This window comes from Hibiscus syriacus, unplaced genomic scaffold (assembly GCF_006381635.1).
Source record: "Hibiscus syriacus cultivar Baekdansim isolate YM2019G1 unplaced genomic scaffold, ASM638163v2 tig00110234_pilon, whole genome shotgun sequence".
NCBI lineage: Eukaryota > Viridiplantae > Streptophyta > Magnoliopsida > Malvales > Malvaceae > Hibiscus > Hibiscus syriacus.
In genome coordinates this window covers 1,312,743-1,335,941 of record NW_024062639.1, presented here as the reverse complement: position 1 = coordinate 1,335,941, position 23,199 = coordinate 1,312,743, and the positions used below count along the sequence as shown (strand labels likewise).

General features: G+C 33.6%; 1 long non-coding RNA gene and 1 pseudogene across 1 annotated transcript; both read left to right on the top strand.

The window, feature by feature from the left end:
• The first annotated feature begins 7,228 nt into the window (after positions 1-7,228).
• On the top strand, positions 7,229-9,673 carry LOC120114520 (annotated as a pseudogene).
• Positions 9,674-12,037: 2,364 nt separating this feature from the next.
• LOC120114521 lies at positions 12,038-14,399 on the top strand. Its single transcript, XR_005515401.1, has 3 exons — positions 12,038-12,358; positions 12,532-12,815; positions 13,886-14,399. It is a non-coding gene; the product is annotated as an uncharacterized LOC120114521 (long non-coding RNA).
• The last annotated feature ends 8,800 nt before the right edge of the window (positions 14,400-23,199 follow it).

Here is a 23,199-nt window from a genome sequence, read left to right as displayed (position 1 = left end):
TTCATGGTGGTGATAAAAGCAACATACAGTTGATATTCCCTGGAGAGACCTTTTAAAATACTCGCAACTTGCTGCCGGGGAAATCACATTCTCACACGACGCCAAAGCATCACAGACCTCCTCGATTCGAGTAAGGTAGGTCCTCATACTATCACCTTTCTTGAGTGACTGAAACTTATAATGAAGACTGATAACTGTCGTTGTAGAACGATTTGTAAAGAACTGCAAAACCTTGTTCCAAACAACCACTGTTGTCTCTGCCCCCAATAAATTGCAAAAGTAAATGGTGACTGATCGTTGATAACAACCACGAAGCAAGTGCACTATCTTGTGCCACAAAATTATCACAAATCATTAGGTACATACTCACCATTCTCACCAACCATAAATGCAGTCAAGGGTTACACCGAACCAGTTAACAACCGCTCAAGCCGGTGACTACGAACAGTAAGCAATACTTGTTGCTTCCAGAGTAAGAAATTAGACTCATCAAGAATGATATTCACCTTTTTTGTTTGTAAAGGTCTTAGTAGACAAAGAGTCTATCTCCTCCAAGAAGACGACGCAGCAAAGCAAAGGACACACCTCAGCAGGAACTTAAAGTTAATGATACCATAATGGAATACTAGCTTTTGAAGTAAACGCATAAATGAACTTCAAGAAATGGATTTCATTAAGCTTGCTTTACAGATATGGAATATAACTCTTTATATCTCTTAATCACCTAGATAACAACTATAACAACCTGCAACAACTTTCATAACAACAAACAACAACAACCGTTTGTAACAGAAAACTCTATGCACTCACACAAACCTTACACACACGCAACGTATAATAAACGTTGCTAACTTCACACACACTCAACATATTAACTAACACTCTGGGATCGAGAGAGCGTAATGATGACCACAAGAATTTATGTTGAGAACGATTAGGGCAAGCATATACCACTGTGATTGTAAAGGCAACCTGATTCTCGACTAATTTAACCCAACCATGCAGAAAGTGATTAGAGATTGATAACACTTCCAGTTCAATAGTGTCATTCAACAACACCCAAATCCCTCCCCTGTAACCACGCTCCTCTACCCGGGATGAGTGAGAATAATTCAATTTAGCCACCACTTCATCAGCTTTTGTACCGCTAATCCGAGGTTCCAAGAGCGCAACTAAATTAGGTCGATGTTCCTTTACAAAATTCCGAAAAATTCTGCGAAAGTAGGGCTAGCCGCTTCTTGGCAATTCCAAAACATACAGTTCATTAGAATAATTGAAGTATTGAAAGAGCACCAAGAATCAAGCGTAGATTGGGCTACTTGGTTCACCCTCCGCATCAGATACTTCCATCGCTTCATCCTCACTTAAGAGTCCCACTTCCAAAAGCCGAGCTTTAATTTGAGCCTGTAAAATTGGGTCTTGGACGTTACTAAGTTCCTCCAGCTGATGTGAAAACAACTCCAGCCATTTTTTGGCCGTCGGATCTGGATCAATTTCCTCGTCACTAGTGATCACTCCTTTCTTGGCTATCCCTTGTACCGGTTTGGAAATAACTTTTTGAGAGGACCTTATTTTAATGCCTGAATTGCTATTGCTGCCTTGACCTCGTTCCTTAATGGAAATTGCCCTATGTTCTTCCTGCACATGCTTGATTGCATGCATACTTGCCCTCGTGGGCTGACCCTCCTGCGTCGGTAAAATATTAATTCCCATAATATTTTCATCAGCTGGCTTTTCTTCTTTCCGGGTTAGAAGCTATGTATACAGAATTGAATGTGTAACTTGCTTGCGTTTTTCCATTTTGTCCAGCTGTAATCGTTGCTTTCCTTTCTGGATCTTTTATCTCGATCAGTAGTTTTATCCTCAGGTGTAAAAGTACCTTGAATCCCTTGCTCCTCTTCCCCCTGTAGTTCTGTCAATATTGCAAAAAAAGAATTGCTTACTCCCTTCTGTGTGCTTGCCATCTTCAATTTATCAGAACCTTCAACCCTTGGCTTACGCTTTCTCTTTTCCACCATCCAGGGCCCATATAAATCTTCACCCTTCGCCTCTAAAGATGGACCTTTCCTATTATCCACATTACGACTCTCCGCTTCGGCTTCAATAGAAGTTCCTTCCGATTTACCACATACCTCACTGAATGCCCATACGTGCCAAACGTAAAACAAATATTGTTTAGACCCTTATATTCAAGTTTTTGTATGAAATTATCTATTCCAATGCAAGATTTTAAGGGTTTGTTTAAGTCGGCGATAATCGCCAATCGAGCAAATTTGCCCCGCCCTCCTGCTTGAGTATTATAATCTTTACAACTTTCCCTATTGCTTCAGCAATGCGTCGAAACAACGCCTTTGAATAGTATCAATAAGGCAACCCTGGTAATCTTACCCAGACGATTACATGTGGAGGGTGCTTTCCGAGGTCGAGAATGAGCGGCTCCAAGGCTGAACTGTTAAATAACTACCATAAATTGTCCAAGGCCCTTCGGTTAATGCCTTGACATAATCCTCATCAATAGTAAATTTAGCAAAATAGTATTATTCTCCACATCCACTAACTGCAGTTCCCCCTTCGGTTTCCATAGAGTGAGCACTCTAGTTAATAAGGTTTTATACACTATCGATCTATCCAACAAACGGATGATGAGTAACTGTTTCATATATTGATCAATTTGGTCATTCACCCGCTCTGAAAAACTTATCTTGTTAGTAGGTCCTGAGTTATCAATACTGCAATCATCATCACTCAACAATAGAATCAGTTTCCTGTGCTATATTAGGTGCATGAGTTTCCTGTTTGATCCCGATACCATGTTGGCATACGATGGTCTCTCCGCATCTGAATGTCCAGTGGTCGAACTAGGGCAAGCATAAATCTCGCCTTCTCCTCCAACGACATCTCCTCCATCGGCCTCCATCGCTATGACTTCTCCAAGCGAAGTTTGATTAATCTCCTCTATATTCCGCTGTTTTGTAGCGTTCCTTGACTCTCCAAGCGGAGACCCCGGACTCTCCAGCGTCGGAACAATGGAGATCTGATTGATATCTTCCGCGGACTGCCGTTATGGTCGACAGTATACCCAACAGACGAACACACGCTAGGGGTTCACAGTCGGAGCATATTAGGGTTCTATTCTTATACATCATAATTAAGCTTCCTTATTAAATAAAATTGAACATAGTTTATGCTTGATTATGATTAATCTTATTCTGTTATATTTCAAAATCCTAACTTAAAATCTTCTAGTTTGTTTTGCTTGTCAAATTAACTAATGGATTTTTTAAGAGTTGGTCTCGAAGTTATGAAATTCTTTAATGATTTGACTAATAAATCTCAAAACAATTTTCTTTTATTTTCTCTTGTAATTTTCGGCGAAGAAGAATGATAGAAGACGGTGTCTTTTTTCCGTGGCAGATTTAGAAATTAAAAATATGGGTCCAAAATTTTTATAATCTTTCTTTTTAGAGAATTGGATATGTAAAAAAATTTATTCTTTTCATTCTCCTTAATAAATTAAACTAGATTTGATAGTTTTCATAAAAGAATGGGTATGCATATACTCCTCTTACGGGATGCAGACAGGTAGAAGTCTTCACTCTTTTCTTTCTTATTTAATTATATATCATTATGAATTTATAATATAGTCTTGGTAATTAAAAGGAAATATTTTTTATAGATATTTAATTTAAACAGTATACCTAAAAGTATGTACACATGATTAATAATTAAAAAATTAAATAAATAATATCATATAATTATCTTATACTAATAAAAAAATATACGTACCGTTGCTAGGCGTACAAGACTTGTCATCAAATTTCGCTATCACTCTTTTTGTCAAATAGTCTTTTAAGGATCTCCCCTATTTATTATTATTTTATCAACCTAATAAATTTGCTAGTTATTTAAAGGCGCATTTGGGAAGAAAAGTCTAAAGGAACAGGACGAGGAGCATTCGAAATAGACATTTATTTCAGGATGGACATAAAATTTTATCTTAGAGAGTAAAATAAATTTTTAATAAAAAATACATATAAAAAGAATTAAAAATATATAATAATTTTAATTTTTATAGGCGACTATCTCCTCCTGTTTCCTCGGTCCATCCCAGGGTGATTTCTTTTGTCAAAGGCCATGACGCCACCCCGATACATACAAATGCAACAGCAGGAATCTTCTACTAACCCTAAAATCCCATTAATGCAAATAATGACATTGTGAAGGGAACACATGAATGATTGCATCTACAACTGCAGGTTTAGAATGTTAAAACTTGTCATTATGAAAATTAAATTTACCGAATTAATATACTATATATTTGTATGAAAAAAATGGTAATTGGGTAGTTATGGCCTACTACAGCCTAATTTAAGATCAAGGAAATGCAGGACTTAAAATGTTATAAAAGAAGAAAACATTTTCGGTTCAACCGAAAATGTTATGAAAAACGTAACATTTTCGGTAGCCAACCTAAAATGTTACGAAGAAGATTTGCAGTATATAAAATTAAGAAAAAATTAACATTTTAGGTTGTGTCCAACCGAAAATATCGTGTGTTTTATAACATTTTAGTTTACGCATTTTCTTAACCTTAAATTAGGTTGTCGTCTCTTATAATTCCTCACGGTAATTACTCGTTTTTTAAACCCCAAGTCAGTTGGCAGGCTACCTACTTGATAAAGTCCTAAGTTTTAGGTACTTGCATTGATATTACCTGCTTCATTTCAATAGTAAACAGCCAGTATATTTTTTTGGTTACAACAGCCAGTATATTTGATTATGAAGAAACCTAACCCTTTGTTTGATGTTTACATGATGGCCCTGAATTTTATGCTGATTAACCCCGCTGCAGATCTAATGATCTGTTCATCAGAATTACATCCGCTAATCAAGGGAAGATTTTTCCTATTAAAAAAGCATTTGCTGCCATGAAGAATTTGATAAACTCTGCGCTTAACAATTAAGACTTCAAGTGCTTAATTTAGTCACCAGAAAGCTGAAGTTGAGGGGAAAACAAGATATTATCTTCAATGATTGAAGAAAAATGTGTTTTTTCTTTCCTTCTCAAGAGGGTTAGCCTTTGATCACACTGGAAACTTGGCTTATTTTTACTTTATGAGGGGATCTTATCTATTGGATCTTTTTGAGCTTCTAACTTTATTTTATACATGGACTTTGGACTGTTTCTTTCAAGCATTCTTCGCAAAAAAAATACACAACCTAACCACTAGATTGCAGTTCTTCCTTTTTCCAGGTCGAATTCCAATTTGGGTCTCTCTATTACGTTGAAAATTTAAATTCAGTCCCTTAATTTTAATCTGATATTTTTGTAATATGATTAGTTTTCCGTATAGTTAATTATTTCAATTAAAACATTAACAAAAATTTCCCCTTGAAACCTTCCAACTTGTAATGCTAAAAAAAATCATTGAAAGTTTCTTCTTATTTTACCCAAATGTCAATGATGCAATCTATTTAAACTAAAGGGCATGTTTGATAAATCATTGAAAAATCCAATTCATTGATGATTAATAATTTGATATTTTTAAATAAGTCTGACAATCTAAAATTAAAACTATATGTTTCAATGACAAAGTATAATAAATATTGAGTTAAAAGTATCTGCTTATCACTTAATGAATAATATTTTCAACACTTAATTTATTTCTTTTAACTATAATCATTCAAAATTTACCTTTTTTAAACAATCCAATTATAACTAGTATTTAATTTTATGTAAAACTTTCGAACATATTATAATTTAAATTCAACACTTTCAGTATAAAATTTTTCTCACTTCGTCAATTATCACCTAACTTACCATATCACATTTAATCCTTCGGGTTGTTCGTTCTGGAGCTGCTGGAGTTACAGTTTGGAGTACCGTTAGGTCCTACTGTGGCCAATGAAGTCCGAGGTTTTTCTTTTTATTGCTGCATTTGTTTGTGTTCTGCTTAGGTCCTCGACGCAGGAGTTTTTGTGGCTAGTTGTTCTGTTGTCTTTCCATATGTGTTTCTTATGGCTGGTTTTAGTTTTTCGTTTGAAATTTCGCTTCTCTTTAGGCTCGTTGTTTCTTGGTAGTCTGGTTCAGGCAATGTAGTTTCTGGCTAGCATTATTCCGAGGGTCAGTTTGGAGTGTTTTATTGTTTGATGTAATTGAGAGCTCTGGCTTTCGTTTTATTCCCCTCATGGTACACTCTTTTTCCTCCAATTAGGTCTAGGGAGTTTTTTAATGAGGTCTATGAGGTGGTGTACCTTGTATATCTTCAATACAAAGTATCCATTTTTCAAAAATAAAAAAAAAAACTTACCACATCTCAAAGTATGACAAAACAAAGCATAAGGACCAAATTCCAAATTTGAACATAATAGAGGGCCTGAAACCATAATTTGACCTTACTCTACCAAATCCAAACAAAAATTCAAATCCATTCTAGCTGCCTTGTGCTACCTAGTAATCAGAGTCATACCAAGTAATCTGAAAGTTAATAGATGATCAGGTGGACAAATGATTGGTCCACAGTATCTGCCAAAATCACAAATCGTTGAGCGAACAATCCATCTTTTACTTTCTATCCGTAACAACTAATCAAGAGATAATAAACTTAGATAACATATTACCATGTGTTTCTCTCTCTAAAACCCATCAGTATTTCATAGGACATTTTAATCATTACGATTTAAATTTATGGGATCTTAAATCTCAAATCTTTGAGACAAAAAAAAATAAGTTAACGATGATGTAAAAGTCTATATTGTTGACAACGCTCAAGGGTAAGTATTCGGTTCGGGTAAAAGAATTCAAGTTAGTCGAATTGATAAGTCCTATTTTATAATCCAAACTTTATTTAAACTTTTTCAAGTCGACTCGAATTTATGAAATTACGAGTCAAGCCAAATATAGTCGAAGTTTTTAATGTCAAGTCGGTTCAAAAGATTTATATTTTCAAATTGAATCAAATTTATTCGCCCCGTTATCAATGAGAAAGATTACAGGTAGTCGGTTGAGAGTGCAGAATGTCCATATGTTAGATGATATTGGTTCAACCGTGGGTGCACCAAATCCTCTTTATGGTTAGACTAACTTTGCCTTAAAACTTTTGAAGTTCTCTGGTTGACTTCAAACCTAATTTTGCAATAACATTCTTTAAAAAAATCCCAGTGTAAACGAAACAGTTCAGTTATTGTCTTTTTCCCACATTTTCCACAGTATAAATAGCTGCTCTCCATGAAGTCCATGCTCACAAATCAGTCCCTCAGCCCTCAAAAGGCTAAACACAAAGCAATGGAGTATCACAAACTCAGTGCAAAACAATGCAGCCCTTACTTATTCTTTCACATTCTTTTACTCTTTGCTTTCCTTGCATCCTTTGCAGATGCGGCAGTTCACTTCCATGAATTTGTTGTACGACTTCTTCGAACATAATTTCAATCAAGTATAATACTTCTTGTTGAAAATTTACCTTTTTTTTTCTTGTTTTGTTGACACAGATTGAAGCAAAACCAGTGAAGAGGCTGTGCAGAACTCATAGTACGTTACGGTGAACGGGCAATTCCCAGGCCGACGTTGGAAGTGCAAGACGGGGATACTCTGGTGATCAATGCTATAAACAAAAGCAGATACAATGCCACCCTCCATTGGTAATCCTTGAACGGCTATACAATACTACTGTACTGCTGTTTGTGTCATTTTGACATTCCATTAATCAGGCACGGAGTGCGACAATTGCGAAATCCATGGGCTGATGGACCCGAGTTAGTGACGCAGTGTCCCATTCGACCGGGGCAGTCTTACACATACCAATTCACCATCCAAAACCAGGAGGGGACTTTGTGGTGGCATGGTCATAGCAGGTGGCTTAGAGCCACAGTTATGGAGCTCTCATCATATATCCTAAATTGGGTTCTCCATACCCTTTCCCTTTGCCCAAGAAAGAAATTCCAATTCTTCTTGGTAACACTTTGTCTTCAATCTTTGTACTTAACATACATAGATATACGTACATACATATATATATATATATATATATATAGAATAACTCAAATGGACTATGATGATGATGATAAACAGGAGAATGGTGGGATAGGAATCCAATGGATGTCATAAGACTGGCACTTTTCACTGGAGCTGCCCAAATATATCTGATGCATTGACAATTAATGGTCAACCAGGGGATTTATATAGATGCTCTAGTAAAGGTATGTTCTCACCATTTAAATCGGAAGAGGAGCATCGATATAGGAGATGATATAGTAGCTCATCAATTCCTAATGCAGAAACTGCGGTATTTCCCGTGGACGCGGGAGAGACAATTCTCTTGAGGATCATCAACTCTGCAATGAATCAAGAGATGTTCTTTGGTGTAGCTAACCACAAACTAACTGTTGTTGCTGTTGATGCTTCCTACACCAAGCCATTCGCGACGAATGTCATAATGATAGCACCTGGTCAGACAACCGATGTCCTTCTTACAACGGATCAGACTCCAGGTCGTTACTACATGGCAGCACATGCCTACAACACTGCCAATGCCCTTTGACAATACCACCACGACTGCAATCCTTGAATATAAATCCGCTCCGTGCAGTGCAAAGAAAGGGCAGTCTTTAAAACCGATATTCCTCAGCTACCGGGGTTCAATGACACAGCCACCGCGACTGCATTCACTTCACAGCTAAGGAGTCCTTCCAAAGCCAATGTTCCCCTTGAAATAGATGAGAGCTTGTTTTTCACAGTGGGTTTAGGACTAATCAAACTGCACAAATCCTAATAGCCCTCGGTGCCAACCCAACGGAACTCGTTTGCTGCCAGCATCAACAACGTCTCATTCGTATTACCAAGAAGGAACTCCTTAATGCAGGCCTACTACCAAGGTCAACCCGGTATCTTCACCACGGACTTTCCGCCTTTTCCTCCCGTTCAATTTGATTATTCAGGAAATGTGCCCCGAGGTCTCTGGCAACCTGTTAAGGCAACGAAGCTTTATAAACTGAGGTATCGATCCAAGGTACAAATAGTCTTCCAGGATACAAGTATCGTCACAGTGAAGATCATCCAATGCATCTTCATGGCTACAATTTCTATGTTGTTGGAAGTGGTTTCGGTAACTTCAATCCCAAAAACGATCCAGCCAAATTCAACCTTATCGATCCGCCAAAGAGAAATACCGTTGGAACACCTCCTGGTGGGTGGGTAGCTATCCGGTTCGAGGCTGACAACCCAGGTAAGATGCCAAATTTCCATAAATAAGTACCAAGTACATTCCTTGAGTCAAAATTAAATGGCTTCCATGTTTGATATGCTTTTAATTTATTGACTGGTCCAAAAACAGGTATCTGCTCCATTGTCATATAGACAGTCATCTTACTTGGGGTTTGTTCATGGCATTCCTAGTTGAAAACGGAGTTGGAAAATTGCAGACAGTGCAGCCTCCACCACTGGATCTGCCCCGATGCTAAACATCAAGTATTACACACTCCAGTTTCATCCGTTTACTCAATACCTGGATTTCTTTTCAAGCATTTTATAGGTTTGTTTGCTTTGATGTTATTGTATTGCTAAAAAACCTATTATTTGGCATCATCAGTGTGTGTTCCTATGAACAAGTTAATAGTGCGAGTTCCATAGTTTTTTATGTTTAGTATCTAATAAAATAACAGATGATCTCTACTCTCAAAAGTCTCCTCCTCTCCTTATACAATGAAAACAATCAGCACGTGGAAGCTTGTCTACACCGTTTTTCGCCCGAGTAGGAAAAAACAAGTACCGACTTGGGGTTTTTCTTTGAAAAGATTTTGAAATACGAGGAGTCGCTACCAATTATTTTAAGGTGAGATCGGGACACCATAAAAATCGGTTAATTTTAATAAAACATTTTATTTTATCAAAATACCAAGTTTAGGATCTACGAAAACCAGAAAATAGGTTCATGAGTCAGTCACGCATGGAAAGGATTAACACCCCACAACGCCCAAAAATTGGTACCAAGTTGATTACCCTATTTAAAATTGGAAATTTTGAGTTCGAACTTTATCTAATTAAAAAAATCATTACGGATGCAAAGTTAAAAAGACTATTCGTTTATTAAAGCTAATAGCATTCACCTCTAGCATGAATGCGGGAGATCAGCTATTGTTTCCAAATAATCGGACATTCCTCGATATTTTAGAAATCATAATGCAGTTTTGAAAAGGATGTCGACTTATTTTGAGAATCACCAGTTGTCACCCCTGAGCATATTTGCGGGAAATATACTATTGACTCTCTAATAAGTGAACATTAACTTAGATTTTAAAACATGATGCAATCAAACAATTTGTTATCAATCCTAATTAAACTAAGGGCAGATTAAGGTTTTCTCTATCTTAAAGTGTCAAATTATGAAAATTAAAGAACATAGAGGCCCAAACCTGAAAATATAGGCTCTAATATTAACTTAAATTAATTTTAATCATTATTGCAATTCGAATAATTAAAGTTGAACCTCGAGAAAAAGCGATGACCAAATTAAGAATCCTCCTAATTTAAGGACTAAATGTGAAATTAAGCCTAAGATGGAGGCTTTAATATTATCCTAATTAATTTTAATATATTATCGATTCGAATAATTAAATTGGAATCTCAAGTAAAAGCGATGACCAAATTAAGAGTTCACCTAATTTAAGGATTAAATATAAAATTAGGCCTAAGATGGAGGCTCTAGCATTAATCCTAATTAATTTTAATCAATTATGGACTATCGAATAATTAATTCGGCACCTCGAGCATAAGCGAGGACCAAATAAAAAATTCTCTTAAATTAAAAGTTTAGGGACCAAATTTTAAGGAATATACATTTAAAGACTAGACCTAAATCTAACTAATCTAGATTAATACTAAAATATTCTAAATCTAAATCGAAAGGTTTAATTTAAAATAAAAAATTCTATGACTAATTTAAAGAAATTGAAATTAAAGACAAAAATTAAATAAATAAACAATTAACACATAAACATGGACCAAATTGAAACAATTTAAAAATATAGACCTAAAATTAAAACATTAAGTAAAATACTAAAATGAAATAAATCAAAACATAAGGCTTAAATTAAAAAATTGCAGAAAATCAAAGCTACAATTTAAAAGACTAAAATTAAATAAATAAAAGGTAAAGGGCACAAAATTAAATGTGCATAAAATTAAATAACAAAAATAAAAGAACAATAAAAATAAAATGTTAGTGTTAATTTTTAATATTTAACCCGGACCATAAATAATGTGAGTCGTACCCTAGAGCGGGTCGTCGCAACGTGGTACCATGGTTTGAGCATAAAATAAATAAATAAATAAAAAGTTAACAGTTAGTGGTTAGATGTTAATAGAGTCCGGACCATAACAATATGGATCGTACCCCAAATCGGGTCACCACAAGGTAGATTCGAATAATATCAATAAATAAACAAATATAACATTGGTTAATATGCAATAAAATAAAAGTTAATAGTTAATTCAAAATAATGAAAGAAGCATAACAAAAGTGACCATATTGTAAATAAGCAGAACAGTGTATCAAAATTACAATAAACAAAATATAAATAAAAGGGTCAAAATATAAATAAACAAAAGCATCACATCAAAATTAAGATAGATAAAATGTAAACATGTGACCAGAATGTAAAATAATGAAATTAATATGTGAAAATCAAAATAAATAAAAAAGAAAATTATGTGACTAAAATGGAAAAACACAGCAACACTTGGGGGAGTAAAACAAGATTTATCATTTTTTAATTTTAATAATACCTAACAAAACAAAAAGGTGAACTAGGATGGTCAGACCCTAGAAATCAAAATAAAATTAAAAAAGCTCAAGACCAGTGACCAAGTTGCAAAATCACGGTAAAGATAAGGGGATCTAAAGGGAGTTTAACCCTAAAACTAATGACCTAAATGTCAAAACGTGGTAAACTTAGGATGGCTAAAACGAAAATATCCCAAAAACTTTAATATTAACCCTAATATTTTAATCTAAAATTTAACCTAAAACAAAACCAAACTCATCTTCCTCTCACCTCAAGCGGCCGCTATCCAAAAAGACCAAGGGGTCTTCGACGGCCGGCCATCAACTGCCACGCTTCGACGGTAGCTCACTCAAGCTCCGACCGACGACCCAGCTTCTCCCCTGGTCGAAACCCAAAACCGAGTCTCTCTACCCTTCCTTCCTCGATCTGGACCTCAAAGGAAACCTAAAAAATGATTTGGGATTAAAAATCCCAAAATCGATAGCCTTAACGGCCACCGCCTTCCCCGACACCCAACGAACCCCAATGGTTTGGCTCCGACCGACAACCCGACTACAGCGGGGCCTATAGGGCTAAGGTAACGGCTCGACCTCTTTTCTTTTCTAGTTTTTTTTTGCACTCACCGAAACCCCAACTCACTTCCTCTCATTTTCGCTCGCGAGAAAAAAAAAGAAATGGAAAAGGCTGCTAAAAATCACCACCTTTTGAATATTTCTTTGTTGTATTGATTTGGTTTCCTCTTGAAATAAGGAAGAAGATGGTTACAAGTGCCTTCTTTCCAGAGAAAGAATCGGCGGAGAGAAAATCTCAGGGGAATTACTAATGCTCTCCTTTTCGAGAGGGAAAGAAAAGAAAATTCAGAGGGGTCCCCTCCTGTTTTATTCTTTTTCGGGTTTATACATCCACCCAAATCCTAAAAAAATTTACAATTGGTTCCTATGCATGTGATTTGCTTATGAGGATTGGTAAGGTATGGTTGGTGGCATGTGCGTGGAGCTGAGTTGATGGAAACTGCTGGGATTTGGTGACAGCAGGTATGGTTATAATGATTTTTTTTTTTGCATTTTAAATTAATTATTTTTTTTGGGATAAAATGGTATTTACAAAGCTCTTCTTTTCCAACAAAGCCGGTGTCATGATAAAGAACGAAAAAGCACCGTCATTGCATTGCCTTCCCCAAGCAAAACCCATCTGACAATAGACCAACAACTTCTGCCACATGCTTGTACTGACCCCTAATGAGGGGCGTTGATAATTCTCCAACAAATTCGACTTTCACATAACATAATTTATATCATCTGGTACAATGTTGATTTAACCCTTTTCTTTATATACATACGTATTGGCCATCGTCGGAATGATGTGCTGCATTTGAACATAATACCATGGTTCCTCTTGTTTATCTATTGCCCTTTACAAACCCTACCAAGAAATAGTTCTTAGAAACCCTAAATGTCTTAAGATCATCTGGAATTTTTGTTAAGATCTCAGAATTTTCTCTTTTTTTCCATTTGATGAGTTCAAATATTAGAATAATTCTTTTGGTTCCTGTCTCATCGCTCATGCAACAAATTTCGTGCATCGAGTATCGTTATGTATATTTGGCATCGGCAAGAACAAAAGCGCATACCGCGAGTCACACACATATCTTGCACTAAAGCCACAGACGCTGCAAAAATGCCGGCGGGAAGTAGAGCTTGGAGGTTCTCAGATAGGAAGGAACATGAGGAGGCAATGATTCAGGTTTGCCTTCAAAAATAAGAATTAGTTAGTTCAGGAAAATGAGGTAAAATCAAGATGACTTAACACAGCACTATCCTTTTACCTCATGTAAGAGCTCAAGAATGATCTGGAAGCCTTCCTAGCATTTTCAAGTGCTTTGGCCTGTCGGGTTTTTCGTTTCGCTTGGATCTCTTTTGCATGTACGCTGAAAGTAAAAGTTAAAGAAAATGAACAAAGTTCTAAAGCAAGAAAAACAAGGTGACCCAAATAGTTAAAACAGTTCCCAAACTAAATTCAGAAGAGAAAGTTCAAAGATAGTTACATTCCTTGACAACTTCAAATAATACTGCCCTTTTAAAATTGTGTGGGTTGAATAAAGCAGGTCATGAAGAATGGAAACATATTAATGGCCAAATACTTTCAAGGTTCAAACATTTAGTGGTAGTTTTTTTTACAGTCCAGACTCGCTGTAAAGAATCATCAAATAATTGGCAAAAGGAATACGTATACGGGAAGGGTGCATGAACAAAACCGTGGCAGAAAAGAACACAGAGGGTGATACTGATGTACCACGCCGGTTTGGCAAAATGTCCTTAAACTATGGGGTACTACGAGGCAGGGTGCCGACTGGATTGCTTAATTCAATTGGTTCAACAAGAAGGTTCTAATTGCACTTCTTAATATAATCAAGAACTGAGCAGGCATAGACTTCAAGAAAGATCGCAGGGGACAGAATTAATGTGAAGATTGCGTAAAATTGCAGATTAGAAGATGGCATGTCTGTTTAGCAAGTTGGTTTATTTTTGCTGACGCTGTGCTACGGGTGTATTAAACTTGTAAAACTGCTATATGCAGTTCACTTTTTAGTAAGCTTCTAAATACAAAACTGATTTATAATAGGAAAAAAATCAAAGACAGGAATATTAATAATGCTATGACATCTGGTGCAACATCCTTTTAAAAGACTTTTATGGCATAACTTATAGTGAAACACACAAGCAAAACTCTGAATAAAACCATCTACCAAAAGGCATAATATAAAAAAAAACTCCAATGACTAAATAGTTATTTTGACCCATATCCTTCTTTCTTAACATTTTACCCCCAACATTTTATGGCAAAAAGCCCCTAATGTTTGACTAAATAGTCATTTTGGCCTTTATTCTTTTTTCTAGTGTATTTTGGCACCCGATGTTTTATTTTAAGGCAAAAAAGACCCCAATTTTAAAGTATTGACAATTTGTTAACTAATGGTTTTCCTCCATGAAAAATATTTTTTTTGCTTCAAAATGAAACGAGTTGGGAGGAATGTTAAAAAAAAGAATAGTGGCCAAAGTGATTATTTAGTCAATGTTAGGAGTATTATTGTCATTATGCCCTCTAAAAAATGATGCATACAGTAAGAATGTTCAACTATGACAGCATAAATCATGCTCTTTAAGCATTACTGAGATGAATAAAGTTTATATTTTCAACTAAACTTTCTCCGGTAGGAATTCAAGTGGTTGAAACTTGAAACAAAGATCATCCTAATTACTTTCACCAACAACAAAAATCAACTAACAAAAGACATGTTTTTTATTTGCTATTTCTGAGACAATGTCAAAATGAACTAGCAACTTAATTCAAATGTTTAATACCCTTTTGTCCTACTAAGGAAATATACCATTTCAAACTATCAAATACCAGTTTTCCTAATTAAAAAATATCACATAAAGAAGGAAGGAAACCTTGATCATCTTCATCAAGAGACGCTTCATCATCATCGTTCATTTCAACTGTTTCAATCCCAACGTTATCATTCTCCAAAGCTTCAAGACGGGCCAATCTGCCTTTTCTCCCCCCTCAACATTAAACCCCAACCAATTAATTTTCAAATATTTCACAGCAAAAATTTGAACACTAACAGATGTCTAAATTCAATAAGGAAAAAAAACTTGGGTCCGACTATCAGCACTGCCGAGTGCTGCAGCCATATTAGGGTCCACTTTACGAGTGCGGGTCGACATTCTCCGCAACGCGTTCGAATTGTCGTCATCCATAGCTGCAAAAAATCAAAGGCGAAAAATGTTCTTTAGGAATTAAAATTTGTATAGTAAGAGACAGCGGTAGAGGATAAATATACCGGAGGATAAGTAGTGGCCAAAGAGGTAACAAAGCGGAGGTCGGCGGCCGTGACGGAGAGAGTGGCAAATTCTGGAAAGTAATATGGAATCTAATTGGATCGGGTTTAGAAGCAGCAGCAGAGTGTAGTGAAGAATATTGGGCTCTGCTCTGTTTTAACCTTTAATGTGCTCAATTAAATTTGTTGGTAAACCACATAATTATGAGATGGTCACGAAATGACCACTATTTTAAATTTATTAATATGATTACTGAATTATTTAAATAGTTTTAATATAGTCACCTACAGTTAACACGGGAGGAAAAAATAGTATAATTAAGGCATGGGTCTTTGTAAAGTTACGTATTTTCGGTTCTGAAATCCTGTTTTGTTTTCTTCCATTTTCTTCACTATTTGTGTATTTTTATTTCCTTGGATTTTCATTTAATGTAATTTAACCCTGATTCTGTTTTAAAATTTTCTAATGCCTTAATTGAGCAAGTTTAAAATCTTTTTATTCTAGTTATGTATTAAATTTGTAGATTAAATCTCCTAGATTTTATAATTAATCAATTCGATCACCAAGATATCTTTAATTTTAATTAGGTCCTTATTTCAATTTAATTGAATAAATTTATTTCTCCAATCAAATTGTGACACATGTCACAATCTTATGATTATAATTTGAATATTAACTATAATATATATATATATTTTTTAATCATTGACTATAATATAATATATATAATTTAAATATTAAATTATATTTAATGATTTCATATATATATATATATAATCATTAAAATAAATATAAAATAATAAATTTAGTTTAAAATATTAAAATCTTAATCAAATAGAAATAAACTATTAGATTTATTTTAGTGATTTAAGTGTTGTTATATTCTCAATTGGCCTAGATGTAAGTTCTCACTTATCCCTTTTTATTTTTTTATCATTAACTAATATATATATTATAATTGATTCCTAGATATTAGATTTAGCTTATTGGTCCAGGCTTGCTTAATTACTAATTAATTTTGGGTTCAAATCCAATTAAGTTATTTTAATTTTTTTCCTGGCTAAACTTGAACTAGTTATATAACATATGTATTATCTTAATAACAAACGTGAGAATTAACTTAGTCGTTAAGGCATGCACAAGTTACTCTTGGGTGTTAAAACTCATCTTTATTTATTTTCACTTCAATTCAAAAGGTGACATGTGTCATCTTTTGATTGGATTAAAAGTTTATTGAATTAGTTAAATTAAAATTAAAAAATCATCTAATTAGATTGTGACAGATGTCATAATTTGATTGGAGAGATAAATTTATTAAATTAAATTGAAATTAGGATATAATTAAGAATTAAGAATTAAAGTTAATATTGATGATCAAATTGATTAATTCTAAAATCTAAGAGATTTAATCTATAAATTTAATACATTAATAGAATAAAAGATTTTAAAGTTAATGCTCAAATTAATTCATTAGACAAATTAAAACCAGAATCAATATCAAATTGCATTAAATGAAAATCCAAGGAAATAATTCATACACATAGTGAACAAAATGGAAGAAAACAAAGTAGGGTTCCAGCGCTGCAAATACGTATTACAAAACCTGTGCCCTAATTATACCAATTTTTTTAATTGCCATGTAGACACTTCCATCAAATGTTAACGGCAGCTATATTGAAACCATTTAAATAATTAAGTGGTCATATTGACGTAAATTTGAAAATTGTGGTTATTTCGTGACCTAGCCTATAGTTATGCGATCATTTATGTAGTTTACCCTAAATTTATTCACATGTGGATTTTTCTTTCAATTTTTATATTTTTTTTAGTTTAATTTTTTAAAATTTTTAAAAATGAAATGAAATTAAAATTTATATTAAATTTTGAAATATTTGTAACAAGATGATTTATTGTAATGAATTCTTGATTAAATACTCTTAATTAAATACACCATAATAAATAAATAAAATATAGTTTTCTCTCATTGGTGTACCACTATCTCTTTTCTTTTTCATCTTTGTTGATCGGCGACGGCACTAACTTTAATGTTGGTTGCCAACTGCTAGTATTCTATATTGTTTTTTTCTTCTCTATATCATATCTTTATTTTCTTTTAGTTTTTATTTTCAATAAGTTTGTTTGTGTTGTACGCTTTCATCTTCCTTTGTGACACGTTTTCTTATGCTTTTTTGCATGTTTTTTTGTTCTCAGGCCGTTTTTCATTTATACTTTTTCTAAGGGTTGATTTGATATCGTCATGACTGATCAAGATGACACTTATCTGATATCTTGTTAATCTTCCCTGTTTTGGACCCTTGGATTGGATTTGGATACTCGATTTGCATTCTTGGATAGTTTTTCATGTCACTCGAGTATGATTTGCGGTTTGTCGGTGGTCTTTCAATAGCTTGATTCCCTTTTGTGGTTCGTTTACCGATGCAATCAGATCTGTTTGCATATATATTTATTTGAGTTTCTTGGTTTGATTTAATCTTTCCTTGTATGGTCCTTATGTGATCTTAAGTTGCTAGTTTTGTTTCAATGATTATAAAAAATTTGCCTAATTATGTGTTTAATTTACGATTGTGATTATAAATCTTTATTGTAATTGTAAATCTTTATTGTAATTTATGATATTTCCTATTTTGAATAAAATTAGTTACTTTTGTAAAAAAAAAATACATCATAATAAAAAAAACTTGTTTCTAAGTGTTAAAATATTATAAACAATTTATAAATATCGACATGTATAATTTTCTTATTATTAATCATATTAATATAATTTATTTCAATTGCATGTTACACACTAATATTATTAAGGGTAAATTATGTCAATAATCACTAATGTTTGAGTAAATATTTGTTATCACCACTGATATTTGAAAAAGTCACAAATCAATTACTAAAGTTATTTACAAAATGATCACCCAAAGTTAATAGCCATTAATGAGGGTGACGAAAAGATGACGTGGCACGTTAATATGATTTTTTGGCATCATTTAACCATCTTGATCGTCCCTTCTTCTTCAACCCAACTCATTTTTCTTCTTCTTCTTCAACCTAACCCCTTCTTCGTCTCGTTTGGGTTCAAGCTGAGAATAACATGACTAGAACCTGATCCAGATGATGAGAATGAAATACAATGGTCAGTGAAGGTTTACCAGCTTCTCGTGGTAACTTCAAATATGGAGGGTCCGAAAACGTTGAAGATCGTCTGATGTTTTTTCATTTGATATATTGAGAAAAAGGAACAACTAGAAAATGAAAAACGAAGAGTCCTCATTGATTTCACTTCCTGTTTTGATTCAAACGTAAGGCTTTGTAGGTGATGCAAACCACCATCAACACCCTGAAGCTCGAGGTTGGTCGAAGTGTTCTCCGGGGTCGCGGAATCAACTCGTGGGGTGGAAATCTCGAAAGCTCTAATGGCATTTGTAATGTTAACAATATCAGTATTTAAGTCGAACCATATGATAAGAATAGTGAACTTCTTAGTACCTCTCGATTGTTTGAATTCAACCTTTTCTTCATTGGATCCGACACCCAAATTGCCATCCTCTAACTGGTTTTCTTCACTGGACCAGTTTTGTAAACTAAGTAGGACAAGAGTTGCATTTATTTCAGCTAAGTCATTGATTCTAACTACATATATACTACAAATTTGACACAACATTAAATTTCTCCTTGCACTTTCATCAATATACATCAAATTTTAATATGCTTGAATTCATTTCATCCATTAATTGTCATATGGAAACAATGGGGTAAATTGTGTTCTTCGCAGAATTTCTTCTACCCACCGCTCAACGTTGTCCTTCGAACGAGAAAATTGATCCGATACTCTTTTCTGATTTCATCAACTAGTATAAATCAAAAACTTGTCAATGAATTTACAAATCTCACAACCTTGTGAGGACAATCATGAATTCCCTATTGAAGAAACCAGTTGTCCATTAGTCTATCATTTGAGTTAAAATCAATTTAGGGTTTATACATAAATCCTAAAACAAACACTGGAAAAACCAAAATTATAAGCTGAAGAACATCATATTATATTGTAGGTTTTCATCAAAGATTTGCAAAAATGGTTTTGTTTGACATGATCCTATACACCTGAAAAACCCACAGTAGTCATGTTATCTATGTAGTCAAAGGTTTACCCACTTCTTGTGGTAACATTTAGAAGGGTTGAATAAAAAGAATGAGGGGTTGGGTTGAGGAAGAAAAAAAAAAAGGAAGAGTCTCGTTTAAAGATAGATGAAGAAGCAAAATCAGCCAAAGATGTTCGATTTGTATGTGAAAACCAAGCCTAGAAGCCTTGTAAACTACCATTAATTAGATATTTTCACATACAAACGTGTATTCACATTTTAATTAGATATTTTCAAGTTTATTGTATAGTATATTATCATATCTTTATATGTTTAGAAGAGTAGAATTCATTTTCCATAAATAAGCAATCAAACGCAGAACTACAAAGAAAAAAAATTGTTCTGGGATATGCAGTGCAAATAGCAAATGTGGGACCATAAATAAGTAAACTTCTTCGGTTGCCAGGACACCACCAAATATGTTCCAATCCATATGTACATTGGAGGAATACAACGATAGAAAATAGGTTAAAATACACCATTCCTCACTAAACTTTTATCTCTCTCCTATTTTACATACTATACTTTTAGTTTTTCTAATTTACTCATTAAACTTTCGAATTGCTTCTCTTTTGATCATTTTGAATTATTTTGTTATTATTTTTATATGAATATATGAATAATTTTATTATTATTTTCTGTGTCCATGGTGGTCTACGGTGGGCGGTGATTATTTTGAGTTTTTATAAATTTAATAATAATAAATATTATTTTATTATTTATTTTAAATTATTTTTATATTTCATAATAATAAAAATGTCACATCATACATAAATAATAAGAAAATAATTCAGAGTGATTAAAACATGAGCAATTTGAAAGATTAATGAGTATATTAGAAAAACTAAAAGTACAATGAGTAAAATATAGAAGAAAAAGTAAAGTTCAATGAAGAATGATGTAATTTACCTAAAAAAATTAAGAAATTTTCTTACACTTTCATATTTTTTATACAATTATTATTTTAATAATTTAACTATATCTTAAATTTATCAGTATAGTTATACTTGTTGTGAATGCAAAATTTTAAAATCGATAAGATTTTTCTTATTTGGGTAAATTAAACCATTATTCACTCAATTATACTTGCTCCTAATTTACTCACTGTACTTTTAATTTTTTTAATTTACTCACTAAACTTTCGAATTGCTCCTGTTTTGATCATTCTGAATTATTTTATTATTATTTATATATGACATGTCATTATTATTATTATTATTCAATATAAAATAATTGAAAATATCAAATAAAAACAGAAGCTGATTGGATGCCACCACTGACCATCGTTAACCGTCGTATATGGTGGTCGTTATGTACCAAATTCATGGGTCGCTTCGCCTCGACACCTTGAGTCTGAATCCGACCTCCATTTTGTCGGAACTTGCTCTGAAGTCCACGAATTGGAGATTGATAGTGAGGAAGCCGAAACATTTTAGTCGAGATTCACGAGTTTTAGGACATTTTTAGTGAAACAACCACCAGATTCAGAATCAGGGGGTCGAGACCAACTGTCCCATGGAATTTGGGACCGAACAACCACTGTCTACGGCGATTGACGGTGATGGTCAGCCACCTTCTGTTTTATTTTTATATTTTCAATTATTTTATATTAAATAATAATAAAAATGTCATGTCATACATAAATAATAATAAAAATAATTCAAAGTGTATCAAAACATGAGCAGTTTCAGAATTTTATTGAGTAAATTAGAAAAATTGAAAGTACAATGAGAAAAATAAAAGAGAAAATATAGTTCAGAGAGGAATAGTGTAATTTACCCTTTTTTTAGTAGAAGTCGTTAGTTTTATTAGAAAGATGAAATATCCAAAATTATAATGATTGTTTATGACCATAACTATAAACTAATCACATAATTTACCACGCAAGGAACATACAATGAAAAAGTTAAAAACTTAACGAAAAAATTCGAACAAAAGATAGATACAAATAGATTTGATTACATCGACAAACGAGTCACAAAAGTAGACAATTCTACTGAAAGACCACCGAAAAATCACAAATTAGAATCGAGCGAAGTAAAAAACTATTCACAAACACAAATCGCGTATCCAAATCCAATACGAGGGTCTAAAGCAAAGAATATCATCATAATAACAAATAAGCATCATTTTGATCAGTCGTGACAATGTCATATCCAACCTTGAGAAAAAAAAAGATAAACTAAAATAACGGTCAAATAATTGAAAAAGTGTCATAAAGACAGAGATAAAAGTGTCATGAAAGTAAAAGAAATCGTATCATAAAAACAGAGTTATTGAAAACTAAAAAATAAAATAAATATGTGATATAAGAAATTAAAAGAAAATCATAAATATCAACAACGACAACCAGTATAAAGACCAGTGTCGTCATATATAAACCAAGAATAAAAAAAGAGATAAACGACTTTAAAGTTTTTGAGAGAAAACGGTTAGTTTTTTTTTAAATCAATAAGATATCTATAGGTAAGTTACTTTTTCATCAAGTTAAAGTGATTACAAAATAGTATATGTTCTAAATACTCTCAACCATTTGACAATGAACACTCAATCACCCCACTACAGTCTTTGGTGTTCAAACTCAAAACCACTAAGAATAATAAACATTCCTTTATCTACTGAGATGATTTGGTTTGTGATAGGTAAGTTGTTTTTAATTTATCAGTATATGTTGTTTTACTATATCATAGTGTTTAAATATTAATCCTAAAAAATTAGCATTTTTTTTCCAAACTTGCTTACTTGAATTTTATAATTTGTTAGCCCATCGCAATCCTGGCAAGGATTAAAAAATTACTAATTAATATCATAAATCAGCTTATTTCTCAGGAAACTCATACCATGTTAATCTAAGAGTAAAATTAAAAGCATGCAGAGAAAAACTTCAATGTGTACTCATTGTGCTTGGTGCATGGGAATTGGATGTAGAAGCCTTCCGTTCGCAGTTTGCTAAGATTCACTAACGCTGAACTGCACTCCCTCCGGCTTAGATTCTATTTCACTCATTCTCTTCCTCAAGTACGGAGTGCTGGTATCACAAGGTGCTGTATTACACCTTAGAGCAGGGTATCAAATAGCGTTCCGAAAATGTAATAGTGGCCGTGATATTGCGGTCGCGCCACCGTCCGAAACGGTTTTCATGGTTTTTGTAGTGAGTCACGGATTCACACCAATCTCGGTCGATTGCGCCCGCAATTTAACGGGAAACGAACGATTGCGCCGATAACGGGATGCAATTCCAAGACAAAAACAAAACTGCAATCAACCGTATAAAAAACAAAAATGAAAATGAAGGGAATATATTCCCTGTAAGTTACAGTCTGCAAAAGCCAAAAGAAATAAACAATCTCTATTCAATTCAAGGCAAAAGTATACTGAAAAGTGAAAAGAAAGAAAAAAATGGCTTACAACTTATAAGCTTA